The sequence below is a fragment of the Rattus norvegicus genome, chromosome 7, assembly GCF_021556685.1.
Source record: "Rattus norvegicus strain SHRSP/BbbUtx chromosome 7, alternate assembly SHRSP_T2T, whole genome shotgun sequence".
Taxonomy (NCBI): Eukaryota; Metazoa; Chordata; class Mammalia; order Rodentia; family Muridae; genus Rattus; species Rattus norvegicus.
The window spans coordinates 13095009-13114505 of record NC_141540.1 but is presented as its reverse complement, the minus strand read 5'-3'; the positions used below and the strand labels follow the sequence as shown (position 1 = coordinate 13114505).

The following is a 19497-nucleotide window of genomic DNA, read 5'->3' as shown; positions in this document are numbered from 1 at the left end:
AGTCACACCGAGGTACTTTATATTATTTGGGTCTATTATGAAGGGTGTCGTTTCCCTAATTTCTTTCTCGGCTTGTTTCTCTTTTGTGTAGAGGAGGGCTACTGATTTATTTGAGTTAATTTTATACCCAGCCACTTTGCTGAAGTTGTCTATCAGCTTTAGTAGTTCTCTGGTGGAACTTTTGGGATCACTTAAATATACTATCATATCATCTGCAAATAGTGATATTTTGACTTCTTCTTTTCTGATCTGTATCCCCTTGACCTCCTTTTGTTGTCTGATTGTTCTGGCTAGAACTTCAAGAACTATATTGAATAAGTAGGGAGAGAGTGGGCAGCCTTGTCTAGTCCCTGATTTTAGTGGGATTGCTTCAAGTTTCTCTCCATTTAGTTTAATGTTAGCAACTGGTTTGCTATATATGGTTTTTACTATGTTTAGGTATGGGCCTTGAATTCCAATTCTTTCCAGGACTTTTATCATGAAGGGGTGTTGAATTTTGTCAAATGCTTTCTCAGCATCTAATGAAATGATCATGTGGTTTTCTTCTTTCAGCTTGTTTATATAATGGATTACGTTGATGGTTTTCCATATATTAAACCATCTGTGCATGCCTGGGATGAAGCCTACTTGATGATGGTGGATGATTGTTTTGATGTGCTCTTGGATTTGGTTTGCCAGAATTTTATTGAGTATTTTTGCATCGATATTCATAAGGGAAATTGGTCTGAAGTTCTCTTTCTTTGTTGTGTCTTTGTGTGGTTTAGGTATAAGAGTAATTGTGGCTTCATAGAAGGAATTCGGTAGTGCTCCATCTGTTTCAATTTTGTGGAATAGTTTGGATAATATTGGTATGAGGTCTTCTATGAAGGTCTGATAGAATTCTGCACTGAACCCTCTGGACCTGGGCTCTTTTTGGTTGGGAGACCTTTAATGTCTGCTTCTATTTCCTTAGGAGTTATGGGGCTCTTTAACTGGTTTATCTGTTCCTGATTTAACTTCGGTACCTGGTATCTGTCTAGGAAATTGTCCATTTCCTGCAGATTTTCAAGTTTTGTTGAATATAGGCTTTTATAGTAAGATCTGATGATTTTTTGAATTTCCTCTGAATCTGTAGTTATGTCTCCCTGTTCATTTCTGATTTTGTTAATTTGGACACACTCTCTGTGTCCTCTCGTTAGTCTGGCTAAGGGTTTATCTATCTTGTTGATTTTCTCAAAGAACCAACCTTTGGTTCTGTTGATTCTTTCTATGGTCCTTTTTGTTTCTACTTGGTTGATTTCAGCTCTGAGTTTGATTATTTCCTGCCTTCTACTCCTCCTGGGTGTATTTGCTTCTTTTTGTTCTAGAGCTTTTAGGTGTGCTGTCAAGCTGCTGACATATGCTCTTTCCTGTTTCTTTCTGCAGGCACTCAGAGCTATGAGTTTTCCTCTTAGCACAGCTTTCATTGTGTCCCATAAGTTTGGGTATGTTGTACCTTCATTTTCATTAAATTCTAAAAAGTCTTTAATTTCTTTCTTTATTTCTTCCTTGACCAGGTTATCGTTGAGTAGAGCATTGTTCAACTTCCACGTATATGTGGGCGTTCTTCCCTTATTGTTATTGAAGACCAGCTTTAGGCCGTGGTCGTCTGATAGCACCCATGGGATTATTTCTATCTTTCTGTACCTGTTGAGGCCCGTTTTTTGACCAATTATATGGTCAGTTTTGGAGAAAGTACCGTGAGGAGCTGAGAAGAAGGTATATCCTTTTGCTTTAGGATAGAATGTCTATAAATATCTGTTAAGTCCATTTGGCTCATGACTTCTCTTAGTCTGTCTACATCTCTGTTTAATTTCTGTTTCCATGATCTGTCCATTGATGAGAGTGGGGTGTTGAAATCTCCTACTATTATTGTGTGAGGTGCAATGTGTGCTTTGAGCTTTAGTAAGTTTTCTTTTACGTATGTAGGTGCCCTTGTATTTGGGGCATAGATATTTAGGATTGAGAGTTCATCTTGGTGGATTTTTCCTTTGATGAATATGAAGTGTCCTTCCTTATCTTTTTTGATGACTTTTAGTTGAAAATTGATTTTATTCGATATTAGAATGGCTACCCCAGCTTGCTTCTTCAGACCATTTGCTTGGAAATTTGTTTTCCAGCCTTTCACTCTGAGGTAGTGTCTGTCTTTGTCTCTGAGGTGTGTTTCCTGTAGGCAGCACAATGCAGGGTCCTCGTTGCGTATCCAGTTTGTTAATCTATGTCTTTTTATTGGGGAGTTGAGTCCATTGATGTTGAGAGATATTAAGGAATAGTGATTATTGCTTCCTGTTATATTCATATTTGAATATGAGGTTATGTTTGTGTGCTTTTCTTCTCTTTGCTTTGTTGCCAAGACGAATAGTTTCTTTCTTCTTCTAGGGTGTAGCTTGCCTCCTTATGTTGGGCTTTACCATTTATTATCCTTTGTAGTGCTGGATTTGTAGAAAGATATTGTGTAAATTTGGTTTTATCATGGAACATCTTGGTTTCTCCATCTATGTTAATTGAGAGTTTTGCAGGATACAGTAACCTGGGCTGGCAGTTGTGTTCTCTTAGGGTCTGTATGACATCTGTCCACGATCTTCTGGCTTTCATAGTCTCTGGCGAAAAGTCTGGTGTGATTCTGATAGGTCTGCCTTTATATGTTACTTGACCTTTTTCCCTTACTGCTTTTAATATTCTTTCTTTGTTTTGTGCATGTGGTGTTTTGACTATTATGTGACGGGAGGAGTTTCTTTTCTGGTCCAATCTATTTTGAGTTCTGTAGACTTCTTGTATGCTTATGGGTATCTCTTTCTTTAGGTTAGGGAAGTTTTCTTCTATGATTTTGTTGAAGATATTTACTGGTCCTTTGAGCTGGGAGTCTTCACTGTCTTCTATACCTATTATCCTTAGGTTTGATCTCCTCATTGAGTCCTGGATTTCCTGTATGTTTTGGACCAGTAGCTTTTTCCGCTTTACATCTTTGACAGTTGAGTCGATGATTTCTATGGAATCTTCTGCTCCAGAGATTCTCTCTTCTATCTCTTGTATTCTGTTGGTGAAGCTTGTATCTACGGCTCCTTGTCTCTTCTTTTGGTTTTCTATATCCAGGGTTGTTTCTATGTGTTCTTTCTTGATTGCTTCTATTTCCATTTTTAATTCCTTCAACTGTTTGACTGTTTTCCTGGAATTCTTTCAGGGATTTTTGTGATTCCTCTCTGTAGGCTTCTACTTGTTTATTTATGTTTTCCTGTGTTTCTCTAAGGGAGTTCTTCATGTCTTTCTTGACGTCCTCTAGCATCATGATCAAATATGATTTTAAAACTAGATCTTGCTTTTCTGGTGTGTTTGGATATTCAGTGTTTGCTTTGGTGGGAGAATTGGGCTCCAATGATGCCATGTAGTCTTGGTTTCTGTTGCTTGGATTCCTGCGTTTGCCTCTCGCCATCAGATTATCTCTGGTGTTACTTTGTTCTTCTATTTCTGACAGTGGCTAGACTGTCCTATAAGCCTGTGGGTCAGGGGTGCTGTAGACCTGTTTTCCTGTTTTCTTTCAGCCTGTTATGGGAACAGAGTGTTCTGCTTTCGGGCGTGTAGTTTTTCCTATCTACAGGTCTTCAGCTGTTCCTGTGGGCCTGTGTCCTGAGTTCACTAGGCAGGTCGCTTGGAATAGGAAGGTTTGTCTTACCTGTGGTCCCGAGGCTCAAGTTTGCTCGTGGGGTGTTGCTTACGAGCTCTCCACAGCGGCAGCAACCAGGAAGATCTGCGCCGCCCTTTCTGGGAGCTTCCGTGCACCAGGGTTCCAGATGGCGTTTGGTGTTTTCCTCTGGATTCAGAGATGTGGGCAGAGTGCAGTCTCTTCTGGTTTCCCAGGCATGTCTGCCTCTGAAGGTTTAGCTCTCCTTCCCACGGGATTTGGGTGCAGAGAACTGTTTATATGGTCGGTCCCTTCAGGTTCTGGCGGTGTCTCAGACGCAGCCGACCTGCTGCTCCTGGGCCCTCCTCTACGGGAACCCAGAGGCGGTATACAGTTTCCTCTTGGGCCAGGGATGTGGGCAGGGGTGGGCAGTGTGGTGGTCTCTTCCGCTCTGCAGTCTCAGGAGTGCCCACCTGTCCAGGTGGTGAGGTCTCTCTCCCATGGGGTTTGGGAGCAGCGAGCTGCTGCGGGCAGGGGTCCGTGGGTTTGGGACTCCCGCTAATCGGGGCTCTCTGCTTTTACTTTCACCACGAGGCTTCCCCTGGAGCAGTCAAGGGACTCTGACTCTTAGCTGTTGCAGAGGACTCTCGGCCGGCCCTCTTTGGTGACGGTGGTCGTGAGGCTTGTAAGAAGTTCTCAGCGACGGCCAAAAGGCGGGCACTTTTGCCCCCCTTTTCAGCATCCTTTATTATATCTCTAATGATACCCCAATAACTGAAAAATGCCGTGGACACTGGGCTTTCAAGAGTTTATTAATGTCTTGACCCACCTTATTCCAAGTAAGGGGGTGTATATCGGGGCCGCTTAAAACTAACCAAGGACACTTTTCATCAACAAAACAAAAAAATTTGATTAAATCCTTTTTCTTAACTCTTATTCCTCTCTCCCTGAGTGAATGCTTGATCTCTCCTATGAAACAAGCTTCTTTAGACAATACCTTCCCCATGACAATGGGACGACAATTATTTGGTGCCCTGTCTTACCTCCTTCTCCAGCGACGCACGAGCGATGGGACCTGAAGAGTCCTTAGTCTCTCCGCGGATCTCCTGTCTCTGTCGTCTGGTAGTTGGCCGTGCTTCGGGTCCCTGGTTTGGGTGCCACTCGACCCGTCCAGCAGGTTCAGTTATTCAGGGTTCCGAAGAGGTGCTACCTGAGGGCCAAGTTGGGGTGGGGAGAAAAGAAGGAGACCAAGCAAGGTTCTGTTGTCAAGGTCTCATTTATTGGGGTGAGCGTTACAGCTTATAAGGCATTCAGATAGGGGGGAGTGACCTTTGTGAAACACAAAGGAGAGAGGGGCGAGGGTATCCAGGCAGTGATAGCAGGAAGAAAAGAGGTCAGGGGGTAGACGAAGAGGTCAGGGGGTAGACGAAGAGGTCAGGCAGTGGAGACATCTAGTGTTTGCTCAGGAGACATCTGGTATTTGCTCGGGCTGAAGCATTCCGTGATTGTTATCTTCCTGTGCCGTAAATTCATGGGAGAGGCTTTTGTCCAACAATCTCAAGACTTTATGGCAGTCATCTTAGGGCTGAGTCTCTGTAGCCATACAGCCCAGAGTCATATAGCCACTTTGAGCTATACAGTCACAAAGCGGCCAGGCCCAAATCCAATACGGCTCCCTACACTAATCTAATTTGGTTCAAATTGGCTCCTTTCACTGTCATTAGAGAAATAACCTATAATATAGTACTGAAAATTATGCAAATTTTCTTATCCACGAGCCTCCAACAAATATCCAGGTATCAAACAAATTTCCCAAACAACTACAATGGTTAGATTTGAGGACTCATGTGAATTTGTATCAGCCTACAGAGTTGGGAAAGCACACACGCCAAAGGAACCAAAAGAATGGATTGCTGGGTGCTGGACAGGCTATTGCCACTGTGCACCTATGACAACTGGAGGCTCTAGATACAGGTGAAGCTGGGTCTTAGTGTCTCACCTTGGGCCTCTGCCTTACCACTGGTGATCTCCATGCCTGTTTTTTCTTAAAATATTCATGGCTCCTCTCTTCAAACTTTTGGTGTCCATTCTCATTTCTGCCCATTCCCCATCATTCTCCATGCATTTATGCCCATTTTCTATTTGCTTTGACATAAACAAGCTGTGGAGAAAGACCATTCTAATGTAGCATTCTCAGTTAAATTAAATATTTTTTTTGCTTTCTGTGGCCTATAGTCTTTTAACTATCAGTGAATACTTAATCCCAGATTTCATATGGTAAACTGTATAATGTATCTTTTCTAACCCAGGGAGCCTGATTTATAGATAGCTATCTCTAACTGGGAGATTCTCATCTAAATTCTTTCTGATCTACTTGTAATAAGATTGAAGTCAGTAATTTAACATGAACATAAAGGATGAGACTTTAACATGATGCATAGTATATTAAAGTTTGTAAGGACAGAGACCAACAATCTCAAGGATTGCCTAAAATGTATGTTAAATCCAAGTTTATTTATAAATGTCTTGCTATTGAAACGCAGTGAACAGTTAAAAGTGATAGACTGGAGGGAAACTGACATTTTGGATGCTCAGTAATGATACTTGGAGACCAAGCTAATGTGGTTTGAAGGACAAACAGGAAGAATATTTTCCCCTTTGCCATCTCAGGTCAATAATGTCCCAGTGGGCTATGGACCATTGATCAATGTTCTGAACATGTGGAAAGTCCCCTGCTGTCTTTTGCATGGAGCCATGGTCAACCTACTCAATCAATTCAAAACATTGTGAATGTACAGTGTGTGTGTGGGCAATGCAAGCTTTAGAGAAAGCTTCAATTTGTTGAGCAAGGTCTTTAATTATCCTCACATTGTTGGACAACTGGTGTAAAGAGTCTGTAGGAGCTTGAGGGACTTCTCGAGGCCATGTGACACCTGAGGATCAGTTGCACAATTGGCCTTGAGAGTTCAGAAGAGAAATTACTCTGGGCACCGGCATGGTCTTCTGAACTCAGCAGGAATGTTTAGCCAAAGACTAAAATGAATTGAAATGAATTGGTAACAACCCAAGGGATCCCACTCACAGTCAGTGAGTGTAAGTCTATGAGAGATGTTACCTAGACAAATGTACTTCACTAATAATTTTCTCTTCATAAAAAGATGTTGCCAGATATAAGATGTCAGCGTTTGGCTCACTCTAGCACCTGCCTATAGCCGAGGGAGACCAGCCATTATTGTTTTAACATAAGCATGACATAGTGGCTAAATTGCTCTTCTCATTTGGAAGCCACATGAAGAGGGAATCATGCTCACTCTCATCTGATACAAGAGCTTCCAAAGTGTGTGAAAGTTGATTGTTGATTCACCGCTCTCTTCTGTGGAATAACCTTAGAAGTCAAATGAAAAACAGGCGTCTAACGGAAAGGGCACTTGTGAGCCTATGGAGAGAGACTTTTGACATTTTAACCCTGTCAAGACACCAGTCAAGGACTGTCTTTCCTCTCCACATGACAATTGGAATCTTTTAGAAAGACCCTCTATGGGGTGTCCCAATCCCGCCACCTGCCACCCCAAATACACCTGGAAAAGCCAGATGGGTTGCTTCCCAATTCCTGATAGGGGTAGGATAAGATCAGGAGGGATAAATAGGCTAGGCAGGTTAGGATAAAAAATCCTCCAAGAAAAGGAACATTTTCTTTCTTGACTAAAGGCCAAAAGTATCACTGGAACCATTAGCAGTTTCATCCATAGCAGAGTTCAAAGAAGCCAAAAGTGTTTTAGGGCTCTGATCTCTGAGCTAAGTGATTCTAGGAGTTTTAGGAAGGAGGACAATTAAAAGTCATGAAATTTTAAGCGAAAAAACTCCAAGAACAAAAGAACAGAAGTTTTGGTCTGGAGTTCTAAGATTTCAATGTTGACAAGTCAGTGTTTGGGCCAAGTAACCACCTTCATAAATCAGGGGACTCACCCTAAGCCACACTATTGAAGTAGGTGTGATAATCATTTCTTTTGTATTTGATGCTTGTCTCAGGATTATTGGAACAACTCTCACTAAACTAGTGCTCCCTCCTCACTGCAGTTTCTTATTCAAAGTAGAACACAGTGATGACATCTTAATGAGTTTGAAGAAAACTTTTTAAAAATACAGAAGAATTTTTTTCTGTCTCAAAAAGCTTTATTTTTACTTGGTCCAAGAGGAAAGGCTCCAGGGTAGTTACGAAGCTGCCTAGTGGCTTTAGAAGTTCATTCAGGTGGAGGTCCTGAGGTGGCTGGTGCAGAGCAGAGGAGGGAGCCCTTGAAAGGCACAGAGGCCTCCTAGTGGTGCTTGAGAGTAAGGCATTTAAAGAGATCCTTGCCCAGAGATGCCTGGGCCACACCTGTCTGCACTGGTTGTGGCCCTGCACCCTATAGGGGTTGGTCAGGTGGTTGCCCAACTTCTTGATGAGCTTCACCTCCTTATCCAGGAAGGGACTTTCCAAGAAATCAGAGTTGAAGGTCTGTGCTGGCAGAACCCAGGGCATGGAGATCCAAGAGGGCCTGTTCAGATTCTTCTCCAGGGCCAAGGCAGGTTCCATGGCCTTCTGGATTTTACCCCATTCATCTTGAGATAGCTTCTGTACATCCTGGAAGAGTGCACAGCCCCCATGATCGTTCTGCAACTTGAGGAGATGCTTGGCGCCCTCGCGCTTCTCCTCGGCCAATTCGAGGAAGAAGTGGCCCATGCCCTCCAAATCCAAGTCACCCCAATCAGAAAAGAAGCCCAGAGAGCGGTAGGTGTAGGAGGGCCACAGGTGCAAGTTGGCCAGGCGGTTGACGGCAGCTTCCACTTACGGTGGAATAATTCTGACGAATCTGAGAGGTCATGGCTGATCTGGAGTGTGGGGCTAAGTGCGAAGATGGTGCTGACTGGCCCTAGGAGCCGAAGGCGGCAAGGAGATGTCCTGGAGGCTGAGACGGGAGAGACTTGTAAGGCGGCTGGAAACTAATAAAGTGGGAGTACCCAGGTCTGTTCTGTCCAAACACTGTTGAAGCAAGACACAGATCCACAGGGTCTCCAAGATGCTATTAAGAAACTGTTTTTTAAAAAATTAAACAACCCTTTTCATTAAATACTGTTACGCTTGTTTTTTTTGGATCAATGAATTCAAATTTTTTAAAAGAATTATATATATATTATATATGTGTGTTTGTGTGTATATATATATACACACATATATATATATATGTATATGTATATATATATGCATATACATATTGTTGCTTTCTTCAGACACACCAGAAGAGGGCATCAGATCCCATTACAGATGGTTGTGAGCCACCATGTGGTTGCTGGGAATTAAACTCAGAACCTCTGGAAGAACAGTCAGTGCTCTTAATCACTGAGACATCTTTCCAGCCCCAAAATGTTTTTAATCCCTGTACCTAGTAAAACCTTTGTCTCTTCCAAGATCTACTTTGGGAGGAATTTAATGACCTAAAGCATAGAGTTTTTTTTTTCTTTAGAACAGTGCCCTTTCTCCGTTCTCCTTCATTTTCTATGCAGATTATTTCAGAATACCCAAATAAATAAGATTGAAGTCAGACCTCAGAGAAAGCATAAAAGATACAGTCATCATCTTCCTTAGAATAAAATACCAATGCAGACTGTGTAGGTCAGGAGCACAGGCTCTAGATAAGGAGTAAAATTTGCTTTCTTCAGACATTAAAGTAGCAGTGCTAATCTCTTTCTTGGCCACCCCAAACTCGAGTCTAAGATGACCACACACAGAACAACATTAAGAATAATTAAATACCTGTCTCCTGCCACAAGGCTACTGCACATGAGGTATAATCTGCCTAATCCATCTGCTCTCCACCGTGTATTCCTAGGAAAGAGGTGTTCTCAGATGCTCTGGTACAGAGCAGCACAATAGACATGGGAGACTCCCAGGTTGGCACTGGAGAATTCTGGAAAGAACCACCATGCTGCTGCTCACAGGTCTTTACATTGCAAGGCCAGCCCAGAGATTCTCTTTGGAAGGACTACCTAGCAACATAGAGGTCACTAGAATAGGAATCTCCTACATTATGCTCAGAGATCAAATGATTTACAAATCACAGGCCTTCTCAGCCTTACACCTGGTAAGCAAACAGAGCCACTCTACTGGAAATTTTCATTTAAGCAGAAATTCTTCCAATCTTCCAGAGCACATTATGTTTCTTCTCCTAGGTGCAGGGTCTCTAGTGTACACAGTCATTACACACTCAATGGACAGAACAGCTCTCCCTATACTTCGAACCTGGGATATTTACAGCCAATCTTATGTCAAAGTCAAGTAGAGACAACAATAAAAGCAAATTCTGACCATTAGTTTGAAAGCAAGGACTGGTTCACTGAGGGTCAGGAGAGAAAAGGAAAGGCCAAATGCAGTAATTATGGTCTCGAAAATTATTTTAAAGAATTAAACATGCTTTATGGCCACATGTGCACAAGGGACTAACAATTTGTAATGGAGCATGCCAAGGCTGTGCATGTTCAGTCAGAAAAATAATAGGCCAGTTAGGCAGGACCACACCAATTTGTCCAGCCCTTCTGTTCTGGTTGACCTAGTATAACTATATAATTTATTTCTAAAAAGACATTCACTTTTTATCCAAATTCTTGATTTCTCTGGTCTGTGGACTCCAAATAAACAATTATCAGTATATTTATTGATCATTTGAAATTGAAAACCTACCTATTTAAAGTGCAGAGAAATTTGTAAACCTTTTAACTTCATTCCAGCCACCTCCCTTTCTCTACTGTGACTACACCAGCTAGCAAGTGGACAAAGGTCTCTGACTCCAACCCACTCACCCCTCTACTCACAGGTTGCCACCCTTTGACAGGAAAGACCTCCCCCACATCTACATCCAACATGTCAGATCTCATAGTCCCCTGGCAGATCCTATATCTGAGGGAAATGCACTCACTGACCAAAAATCCTCAAGAGGGATATTCATGGCCATCACTGAGCAAGCAGACCAATTTCACTCATGCACACACACAAATATACTTCATGCCCAGGTCCCCCACATCCCCCTTGCTCAACTTCAAAGGATAATAAAAACACGATCTTCTTGTGCATCCCTCATTACCACCCCAGCTTTATAAACGATGAGTGCCAATCCCTGAGGCCTCAAATCCAATGCCTTATGGTAAATTGATGTCACCCATATTTCCCAACTTGGTAGACAGAAATATGTTTTTGTCACTATAGATACATATTTGCATTTTATATGGGCCACAGCCCAAACAGGTGAAAATTCAGAAAGGTTCACCATGTGCTCTCTACCACTGCCATCATGGACATTCCTCAAAAGATGAAAACTGATGATGGCCCTGGCTTCACTAGCTCTTAATTCAAAACCTTCTGCACACATTGAGAAATTGCCCACCATACAGGGGTTCCCCACAACCATCAGGGCCAAGGAATGATAGAACAGATCAAACCCTAAAAGCCAAACTTCTAAAACAAGACAACTACCTACCCCCTTAATGTACAATTATCGATGACTCTGTCTATACTAAACTTATTTAACATCTACGAGAACTCCAAACACCCTCCTATCTCCCTCCATTGGCACATATGAAAGTTAACCATCGCACACCCAATCCTAGTACAATGGCTTGGTCCTTTGGATGGAATTTGGGAGGAACCAGACCCCCTCCTTACAAGCAGGAGGAGGTTTTGCTTGTGTTTTTCCACAGACAAGCCTAAGCCTCTCTGGGTTCCTGCCAGAAATGTCTGACACTACTCACCAACCCCGAAGATGACCCTCATTTTGCTGGCAGATCAAGGACAGAAGAAGAGGAGGAGGCAGAGGCAACATCACATCCAGAGGGACAGCAAGATCTCCTGGAGGAACATCCATGACCTGTTGACTGCTGCCCTGGCCTTGTGCCCTCCACAAGTCCCCCTTTCCTCTGTTCTTATGGCTGTTTTCATTATTCTTCATGTTAACTCTGCCACCGCCCAGCCTCTCCCTAGCATTCCCAACACATACCACTGGAGATTCTATGCTAGGGAAACCTACAGGGACAAAAGAAAGTTATAGGAAACCAGGACTGCCCACTTGAAGGATGTCAGATGAGGGTTGAGATCCCTCTACACCCAGATTCCATCTCCACTACCCCCAGCCCTTTCCTCTGCTTTCCTTGCCAAAACACAGGTGAATGTCTCCAGGAGGTTTCCATGTATGGAGGTTGCAGATATTGGAGCTATAGAATGGAATCTACCAGCTGAGGTGGCACTATGCTGGCCAACCTTAAAACTCATCTTCAGCTTTCCATCAGTGGTCCATGGGATGAACGTTGGAAATTAGAGTCTTGGGTAAAGTTTACCCCAATGGTTATGCCAAATACCCCATAGCTGACCTGCATGTCTCCAGTCAGCTTGTTCCGGCCCCCAAATCAGTCTTTACTCATGCTAACATTCTCCAACAGGAAAATCAGTCTCAGAAGGAACTCCATGCTCCCCTCTCCTGGCTATAGTATGTCCAATATGCATCTGACCTCCTTCCCTTAACCACCCACCCCAACTCCTCCCAATGTGTTTCCTGTGCTTCTCTCCTGACCATAATTTAGTAGCCATTCCTACTAACATTTCCCTTCATGACCTCCATGGACCCCCTACCCATGAGGAAAGCACAGGGCATTCCTCTCTTTGATCGACCTTTCCCCTTTGCCTTGTAGGCCCTCTTCGAAACCCCATGTTACATGTGCCTGTGAGATCACCATCACCAAATATGTGTATGTGTTAACCCTCCTGGCCTCCTCTGGTGCAAAGGCACTATAGGTGCCTGTAGTAACTCCCTTTCCAAGTTTCCTGCATCCCCGTGATAATTGTCTCCCAGGTTTATCAATACGAACCTGAAGAACTCGCCTTGCAGATCGGAGAAAGCTGGAAGGAGAGAGAGAGAGACAGAGAGAGAGAGAGAGAGAGAGAGAGAGAGAGAGAGAGAGATATCTTCATCCTTCTGCTCATTGGACTAGGCCTTGCTGTCTCACTGGATCTGACACGAAGCAGTAGAGCAGCCCTTGTTCAAACACAACATCTGTCCAGTGACTTTCAAGACAAGTTTGACCAGGCAGTGGCTTCCACTACAGACAGCCTTGAGTCTCTTCAACACAAGATTAGCAGGAGTTGCTCTCCGCAACTGGAGAGCCCTGAACTAGACTAGACACTAGACTGCTGAACAGGGAAGGACTTTCATTTTGCTAGGAATGTTGCTTCTATGTCAATGAATCTGGGCTGGTAGAACAAGATATACAAATGCACAAAGAGCTCAGGGGAACCTCTGGGCACGCTATACTTCCAGCACCCCTACCCATTGGTACTCTAACCACTTGGTAGCTTGGATTCTTCCCCTGCTTGCTTCTATGCCAGCCATTGGAGCCTTGCTTCTCTTGGCCCCCTGTCTTGTTCATTTTCTATAGCAGCAGATGAGTAGCATTGCTAAAATCACTAATCAGGCCTTGGTTCAATAATAAACTGTCCACAACATAGGAGCCAGTTATTCCGATGATACCTCTCCTTTACAAAAAGAAATGGGAGAGTTGTGGGGTGGACTGTGAAGGGAAGCCTGGTAAGTTTGAGCTTAGGCTTGAGGTCCTGAGGACCCTGAAGGAATGGTAGAAGATTTGCCTGCTCTCTGCACCTGGACCCTGTATGCACCTCCAGACCCCCATAGAGAGAATTGTGGCCATCAATCATGTAGGGGCAGCACCCCCAAGCCCTTCCTCATGTAGATGAGGCATCTCAGGAACCACTTGCTGTCAGACACAACCCACCCCAAAACTATATATAAGATCCTATCCAGAAGGAATACAGGTGTGTGAGAAATACTCCATCATCTGAAGCATCTGTCACAAGAGCTGTAACTGCCTGGGAAGAGAACACTCTCCCAAAGCTTTCACCACAGAAACTCCCCTGTATTTCACTCACCAGCCATTGCAGTCTCAGAGCAGCAGTGGCAGTGGAGGTGGTGGAAGCCGTTCCCCCTCCCTGCTCATGCTTTTTTCCTTTCACTTGAACCCTCCTGCTGGGCCAGGCCAAAGGTCTCTGTAGTTAGACCTGTGAACAGACACCAGGTTGGCCTGCAACTCACCAATGAGGCTGAAGATGACTTTGAATTCCAGAGTCACCCTCCACTGCTTCCTCTGTGCTGGGGTGATAGTCATGAGCTGCCATGCTTGGTTTATGCCCAGCTGAGGATGGAACTGTTAATTCCACTGAAGGAAAGTAAAGACCATCACCCAAATTCTTTGGTCTAATTAAGGAAGCTGCATTTTCTTTCTTTTTTTTTTTTTTTTTTTTTTTTTTTGAGCTGGGGACCGAACCCAGGGCCTTGCACTTCCGAGGCAAGCGCTCTATCACTGAGCTAAATCCCCAACCCCGAAGCTGCATTTTCTATTAGGGCAATTTCTATAATGCTGGGTTTAAGTAAATAGCATCAAATGCCACCCCCACTCCAGTAGAGTCTGTGTGACATGAAGCTCTTGTGCTTTGTTTCTATCCAGAACAGAGGCGTGTGCCTGGAACGGCTTGGCCTCCTGGAGGTCCTGGCCGTCTCCCTACAAAAAGATGATGGCCAGGGTCTATGCTTGTGGTGGAGGTGCCTTCTGTGTTCTAGCCTTGGTGATCTTAGCAACTTGAAGCCTTTAAGTCAACAATATCTGATTTTAAGAATATAGCAGTGTGGGAAGATGGTCATGGACCTTTAGATGTCTCAGGAACTGAAAGTTCAGAGATAGAAACGTCTCACACCATCATGATCCTGATGAACTCAACGGCTGTGATGAATTCAACTGCTGCACCCATTAGTTCCCAGCAAATAGGAGAGAAATTCATTGCAGCTACTAAGAACATGACTGTTCCAGAAAAGCCCTTCCCCCCTTTTGGAAAAGTTTTGTTTAGCATGATTCAGAATAGTAGTGACTCTTTAGAAAGATCATGGATAAGTTCCAACAAGTTGAACAAACTTATCAAGAGTTAACTAGAAGGAAAAGAGAAGCTAACATTGAGCAAGAAGTGAAAGAAATTATAGAATGGTTACAAAAGTTTACTTATTATTCTGAGGGGCCATAAATATAGAGTTTAAACTTTAAAACAAAGGTAAATGATGAATGCATACCTGGTGCCCACAAGTCTGGTAGTATAACTGCAGTTTTCTAAACTATTGTTTGCAGCTGAGAACTGTTTCCTGGACTGTACATTCAGCTTTCCTCTTTGCAAGGGACATTTGGTGGGGTGATGAATAAGAGCTGGATGACTGCCCATTATGATGTACCTGTTGTAACTGCTTAAATCTGTGCCAAGAAGTAAAGCTTTTTACAGCAACACACACCTCGAGTTTGTGTCTGTCTGTCACGCTGAATCCATTCTCTATCTGAAATCCAAGCCTTGGTCCCTCTGCTGACATACTCCCCTGAGTGGTCTGCGGCAATCAAACACAGAAGAGGGTGGTGGTTTTCAATGTTTTGGGTATTTTCAGAGGAATTTTGGTACATAGGAACTTGGCTGGCTGTTTCAAAATGATGTGGAAGAACATCTTATCAGAGTATATAATGTGTGAGTCAAACTCCATACAGTGGTGAGCATGCCAAGTTCCAGGAACAGGTTAAAGCAGAGTGAACATTGCAGCAAACAGAAATGAACTTGTTCTAAGCTCAAAACAAAGTGGCTTCTATCCTTAAAATGGAGTCAGGCTGGTCCATCAGAACCTAGAGCCCTGTGCATCCTAGGCCAGGAGTCTACCATTGAGCCTCAGCCCCAGCCAGGCTTCTTCCAAATGTTAGTATTGATGCCCCTCTTTTTATACCCCTCCATTCTCCACACAGTGTTAAAGACCACAGTTCATCCAGAAGGGGCTCATGTTTTTTCCCTTTATGACAAATTTGTCATTGACATTGTGGGATCTTTTTAGGAAATACACAAATGATAGAAATCTACAAGTTGTTCTCCCTCAGGCTGTCTCTTTCTAGAGATGGAAACTTGGTCCTGAGAGACACAGCCAGAATACAGCAAATACAGAGGCGAATGCTAGCAGCAAACCACTGAACTGAGAACAGGACCCCTGTTGAAGGAATCAGAGAAAGAACTGGAAGAGCTTGAAGGGGCTCGAGACCCCTTATGAACAACAATGCCAAGCAACTAGAGCTTCCAGGGACTAAGCCACTACCTAAAGACTATACATGGACTGACCCTGGACTCTGACTTCATAGGTAGCAATGAATATCCTAGTAAGATCACCAGTGTAAGTGAAAGCCCTTGGTCCTGCTAAGACTGAACCCCCAGTGAACGTGATTGTTGGGGGGAGGGCGGGGTAATGGGGGGAGATTTGGGAGGGGAACACCCATAAAGAAGGGGAGGGGGAGGGATTAGGGGGATATTTGCCCGGAAACCGGGAAAGGGAATAACATTCGAAATGTAAATAAGAAATACTCAAGTTAATAAAAAAAATATAGAGTTATTCCAGCTACAAAAGTGGTCATATGTGATGCTGTCTCTATATATACATATATATATATATATATGTATATATATATGGTTAATTGATATTCCCTTGTATAATATTCCACAATAATTATTTCCTAATAAAATGATTCCAAAGATTCATCAAGAATCAAAACATTAAAGATAATTTTTACATTTAAAAAAACAAACAAACAAACAAACAAACAAAAAAAAACTTGGCATCTTGGCTCATGCCTGCACTCTCACTTAGATTACTGAGAGATAAGGGTTCCATGATGTTCAGTCCAGTGAGGAATATGTTGGAAATCCAGGCCAGTTTAGACTATATTGATCTTCTTTGTAACAATCAATGAACAAGTGAATACAATGGAGAGTCAACTCTTTCTAAACAGTGAGCTCAGAATTGATATCATCCTGGTACTCAGAATTGATATCATCGGGGTTGGTATCGCAAGATTATGTGCACTGACAGGAGTTAAAGAATTATTAATACAGAATACAGGCATAGGAGCTTGATGTTTTTACATTTTATATACGCGCGTGTGTGTGTGTGTGTGTGTGTGTGTGTATGTGCATGTGTGCGTGTGTGTGACAACATGCAGCAGAGTGGGAAGTGGCTCTATATGCATCAGTGCACATATAGATGTCAGAAGTCAGTGTGTAGGAGTTACTACCCTATGGATTACAAGAATTGAATTCAGATCATTAAGCTTGGCATCAAGCATCTTTAAAGTTTTGCTGGCACAGGAATTGGAATCTTAAATTTATTCTTTTCTGGGCATTTATAAAGATTTTCAGTGAAATAAAAGAATAAACCTAGAGATTTATTGTAGAGATTTTACCTTGATGAGGTACAATTCACACAAGTGAAACTCACCATTATATACAGTATAGTTTGCCATTGACCCTAACTTATATAGTCATCACACCACAAAACCATTAGTGTATGTGAGACCCTATCTTTCCAAAACAAAAGGTTGCAGGTTGTGGTGTCACACACCTTTACTCCAGCACTCAGGAGGGAGAAGGAGGTCCATCATGTATATAACTTTATGGGCAACCTGGCCTACATAGTGCATTCCAGGCCATCCAGAGATACATAGTGAGACTTTATTTCAAAAATAGACAGACAGACAGACAGATAGATAGATAGATAGATAAATGTGGATGTATTAATTTTTAATTTTTGAGGTAGGTTTTTACTGTGTGGATATCCTGGATCTCACTCTGTAGACCAGGTTGGCCTTGAATTTACTGACATCTGTCTGTCTCTGCCTATTGAGTACTGGGATTATAGATGTGCTCCACAACACCTGACTAAAAGTTAGGTCTTAATATGTATAATTTTTATTTTATATTTCAAACATCCTTATGAGGGTGTCACTCAGACCATTGATTGCCTTTGAAGTCTCAGGGGCCAGATCGTCCTGAGTTTTAGAATTACACATGTAGGCCTACCAGATTAAATGTGGTAAATTTATCACCAATTTGTATGATTTCAGTCTGGCCCCGCTTTTTTCCTCAATAGATTTTATAATTCTAAATTGCTGCATAAAGCATTATGATTACTATTCTCTCAGAGATGACTGTGTATATCATTGTTTGCTTTAGAAATGAGGTCACTTCCTGCCTCTGCCTCTGGGGTGCTGCATAACCAATCCCAGCTGGTGAAAAAAGAAAAATTTTAGTGTTAGTAGTTTCTACTTTCTTCTTCAATTTTTGAAAATTATTACTTTCTGAGCACTGATCTTTTTGCCATATACAGGTCTGTACTGTGTTCATATTCTGTAGCCATGGGGGCCTGGATGGCAGTGAAATGCCGTGGACCTGACAATATAATCGGTCACAAAACAGACTTCAACAGACACAAGAAGATTGAAATAATCCCATCACATCACCATGGACTAAGGCTGGTCTTTAATAACAACAAAAATGACAGCAAGCCCATGTATACATGGGAGTGGAACAATGCTCTACTCAATGATAACTTGGTCAAGGAAGAAATAAAGAAAGAAATTAAAGAGTTTTTTAGAATTTAATGAATATGAAGGCACAACATACCCAACTTTATAGAACACAATGAAAGCAGTGCTAAGAGGAAAACTCATAGCTCCAAGTGACTGCAAAAAGACAGGAGAGAGCATACCTCAGCAGCTTGACCGCACACCTAAAAGCTCTAGAACAAAACAAAGCAAATACACCCAAGATGACTAGAAGGCAGGAAATAATCAAACCCAGGGCTGAAATCAACCAAGTAGAAACAAAAAGGACTATACAAACAATCAACAAAACCAGGAGATGGTCCTTTGAGAAAATCAACAAGATAGATAAACCCTAAACTAGACTAATGAGAGGTCACAGAGACAGTATCCAAATTAACAAAATCAGAAATGAAAAGGGAGACATAACCACAGAATCTGAGGAAAGTCAAAAAATCATCAGATCCTACTACAAAATCCTATATTCAACAAAACTGGAAATCTGGAGGAAATGGACAATTTTCTAGACAAATACAGGTACCAAAGTTAACACAGGAACAGATAAGCCATCTAAACAACCCCATAACTCCTAGAGAAATAGAAGCAGTCATTAAAAGTCTCCCAACCAAAAAGAGCCCAGGACCAGATGGGTTTGTGCACAATTCTATCAGACCTTCATAGAGGACCTCATATCAATACTGTACAAACTATTCCACAAAATAGAATTGGAAGGAATATTACTCAATTCCTTCTATGAAGCCATAATTATGCTTATACCTAAACCACACAAAGACCAAACAAAAAAGTGAAATTTGGACCAATTTTCCTTATGAATATTGATGCAAAAATACTCAATAAAATTCTCACAAACTAAATCCAAGTACACATCAAAGCGATCATCCATCATGATCAAGTAGGCTTCATCCCAGGGATGCAGGGATGGTTCAATATACAGAAATCCATCAATATAATCCACTATATAAACAAACTCAAAGGAAAAAAAAACCCCACATGATCATTTCATTAGCTACCGAGAAAGCATATGACAAAATTTAACACCCCTTCATGATAAAACTCCTGGAAAGATCAGGAATTCCAGGCCCATACCTAAACATATACAGCAAACTGGTAGCTAACATTATATTAAATGGAGAGAAACTTGAAGCAATCCCACTAAAATCAGGGACTAGACAAGGTTGCCCACTCTCTTCCTACTTATTCAACATAGTACTCAAAATCCTAGCCAGAACAATAGACAACAAAAGGAGGTGAAAGGGATACAAATTGGAAAGGAAGAAGTTGAAATATCACTATTTGCAGATGATATAATAGTATACTTAAATGACCCCAAAAGTTCCACCAGAGAACTACTAAGCCCGATAAAC

At 42.3% G+C, this 19497-nt stretch overlaps 1 pseudogene; it reads right to left on the bottom strand.

Annotated features, from left to right (window-relative positions):
• Positions 1–7950: 7950 nt before the first annotated feature.
• Positions 7951–8499, bottom strand: LOC148004441 (ferritin light chain 1-like; annotated as a pseudogene).
• Positions 8500–19497: the final 10998 nt, after the last annotated feature.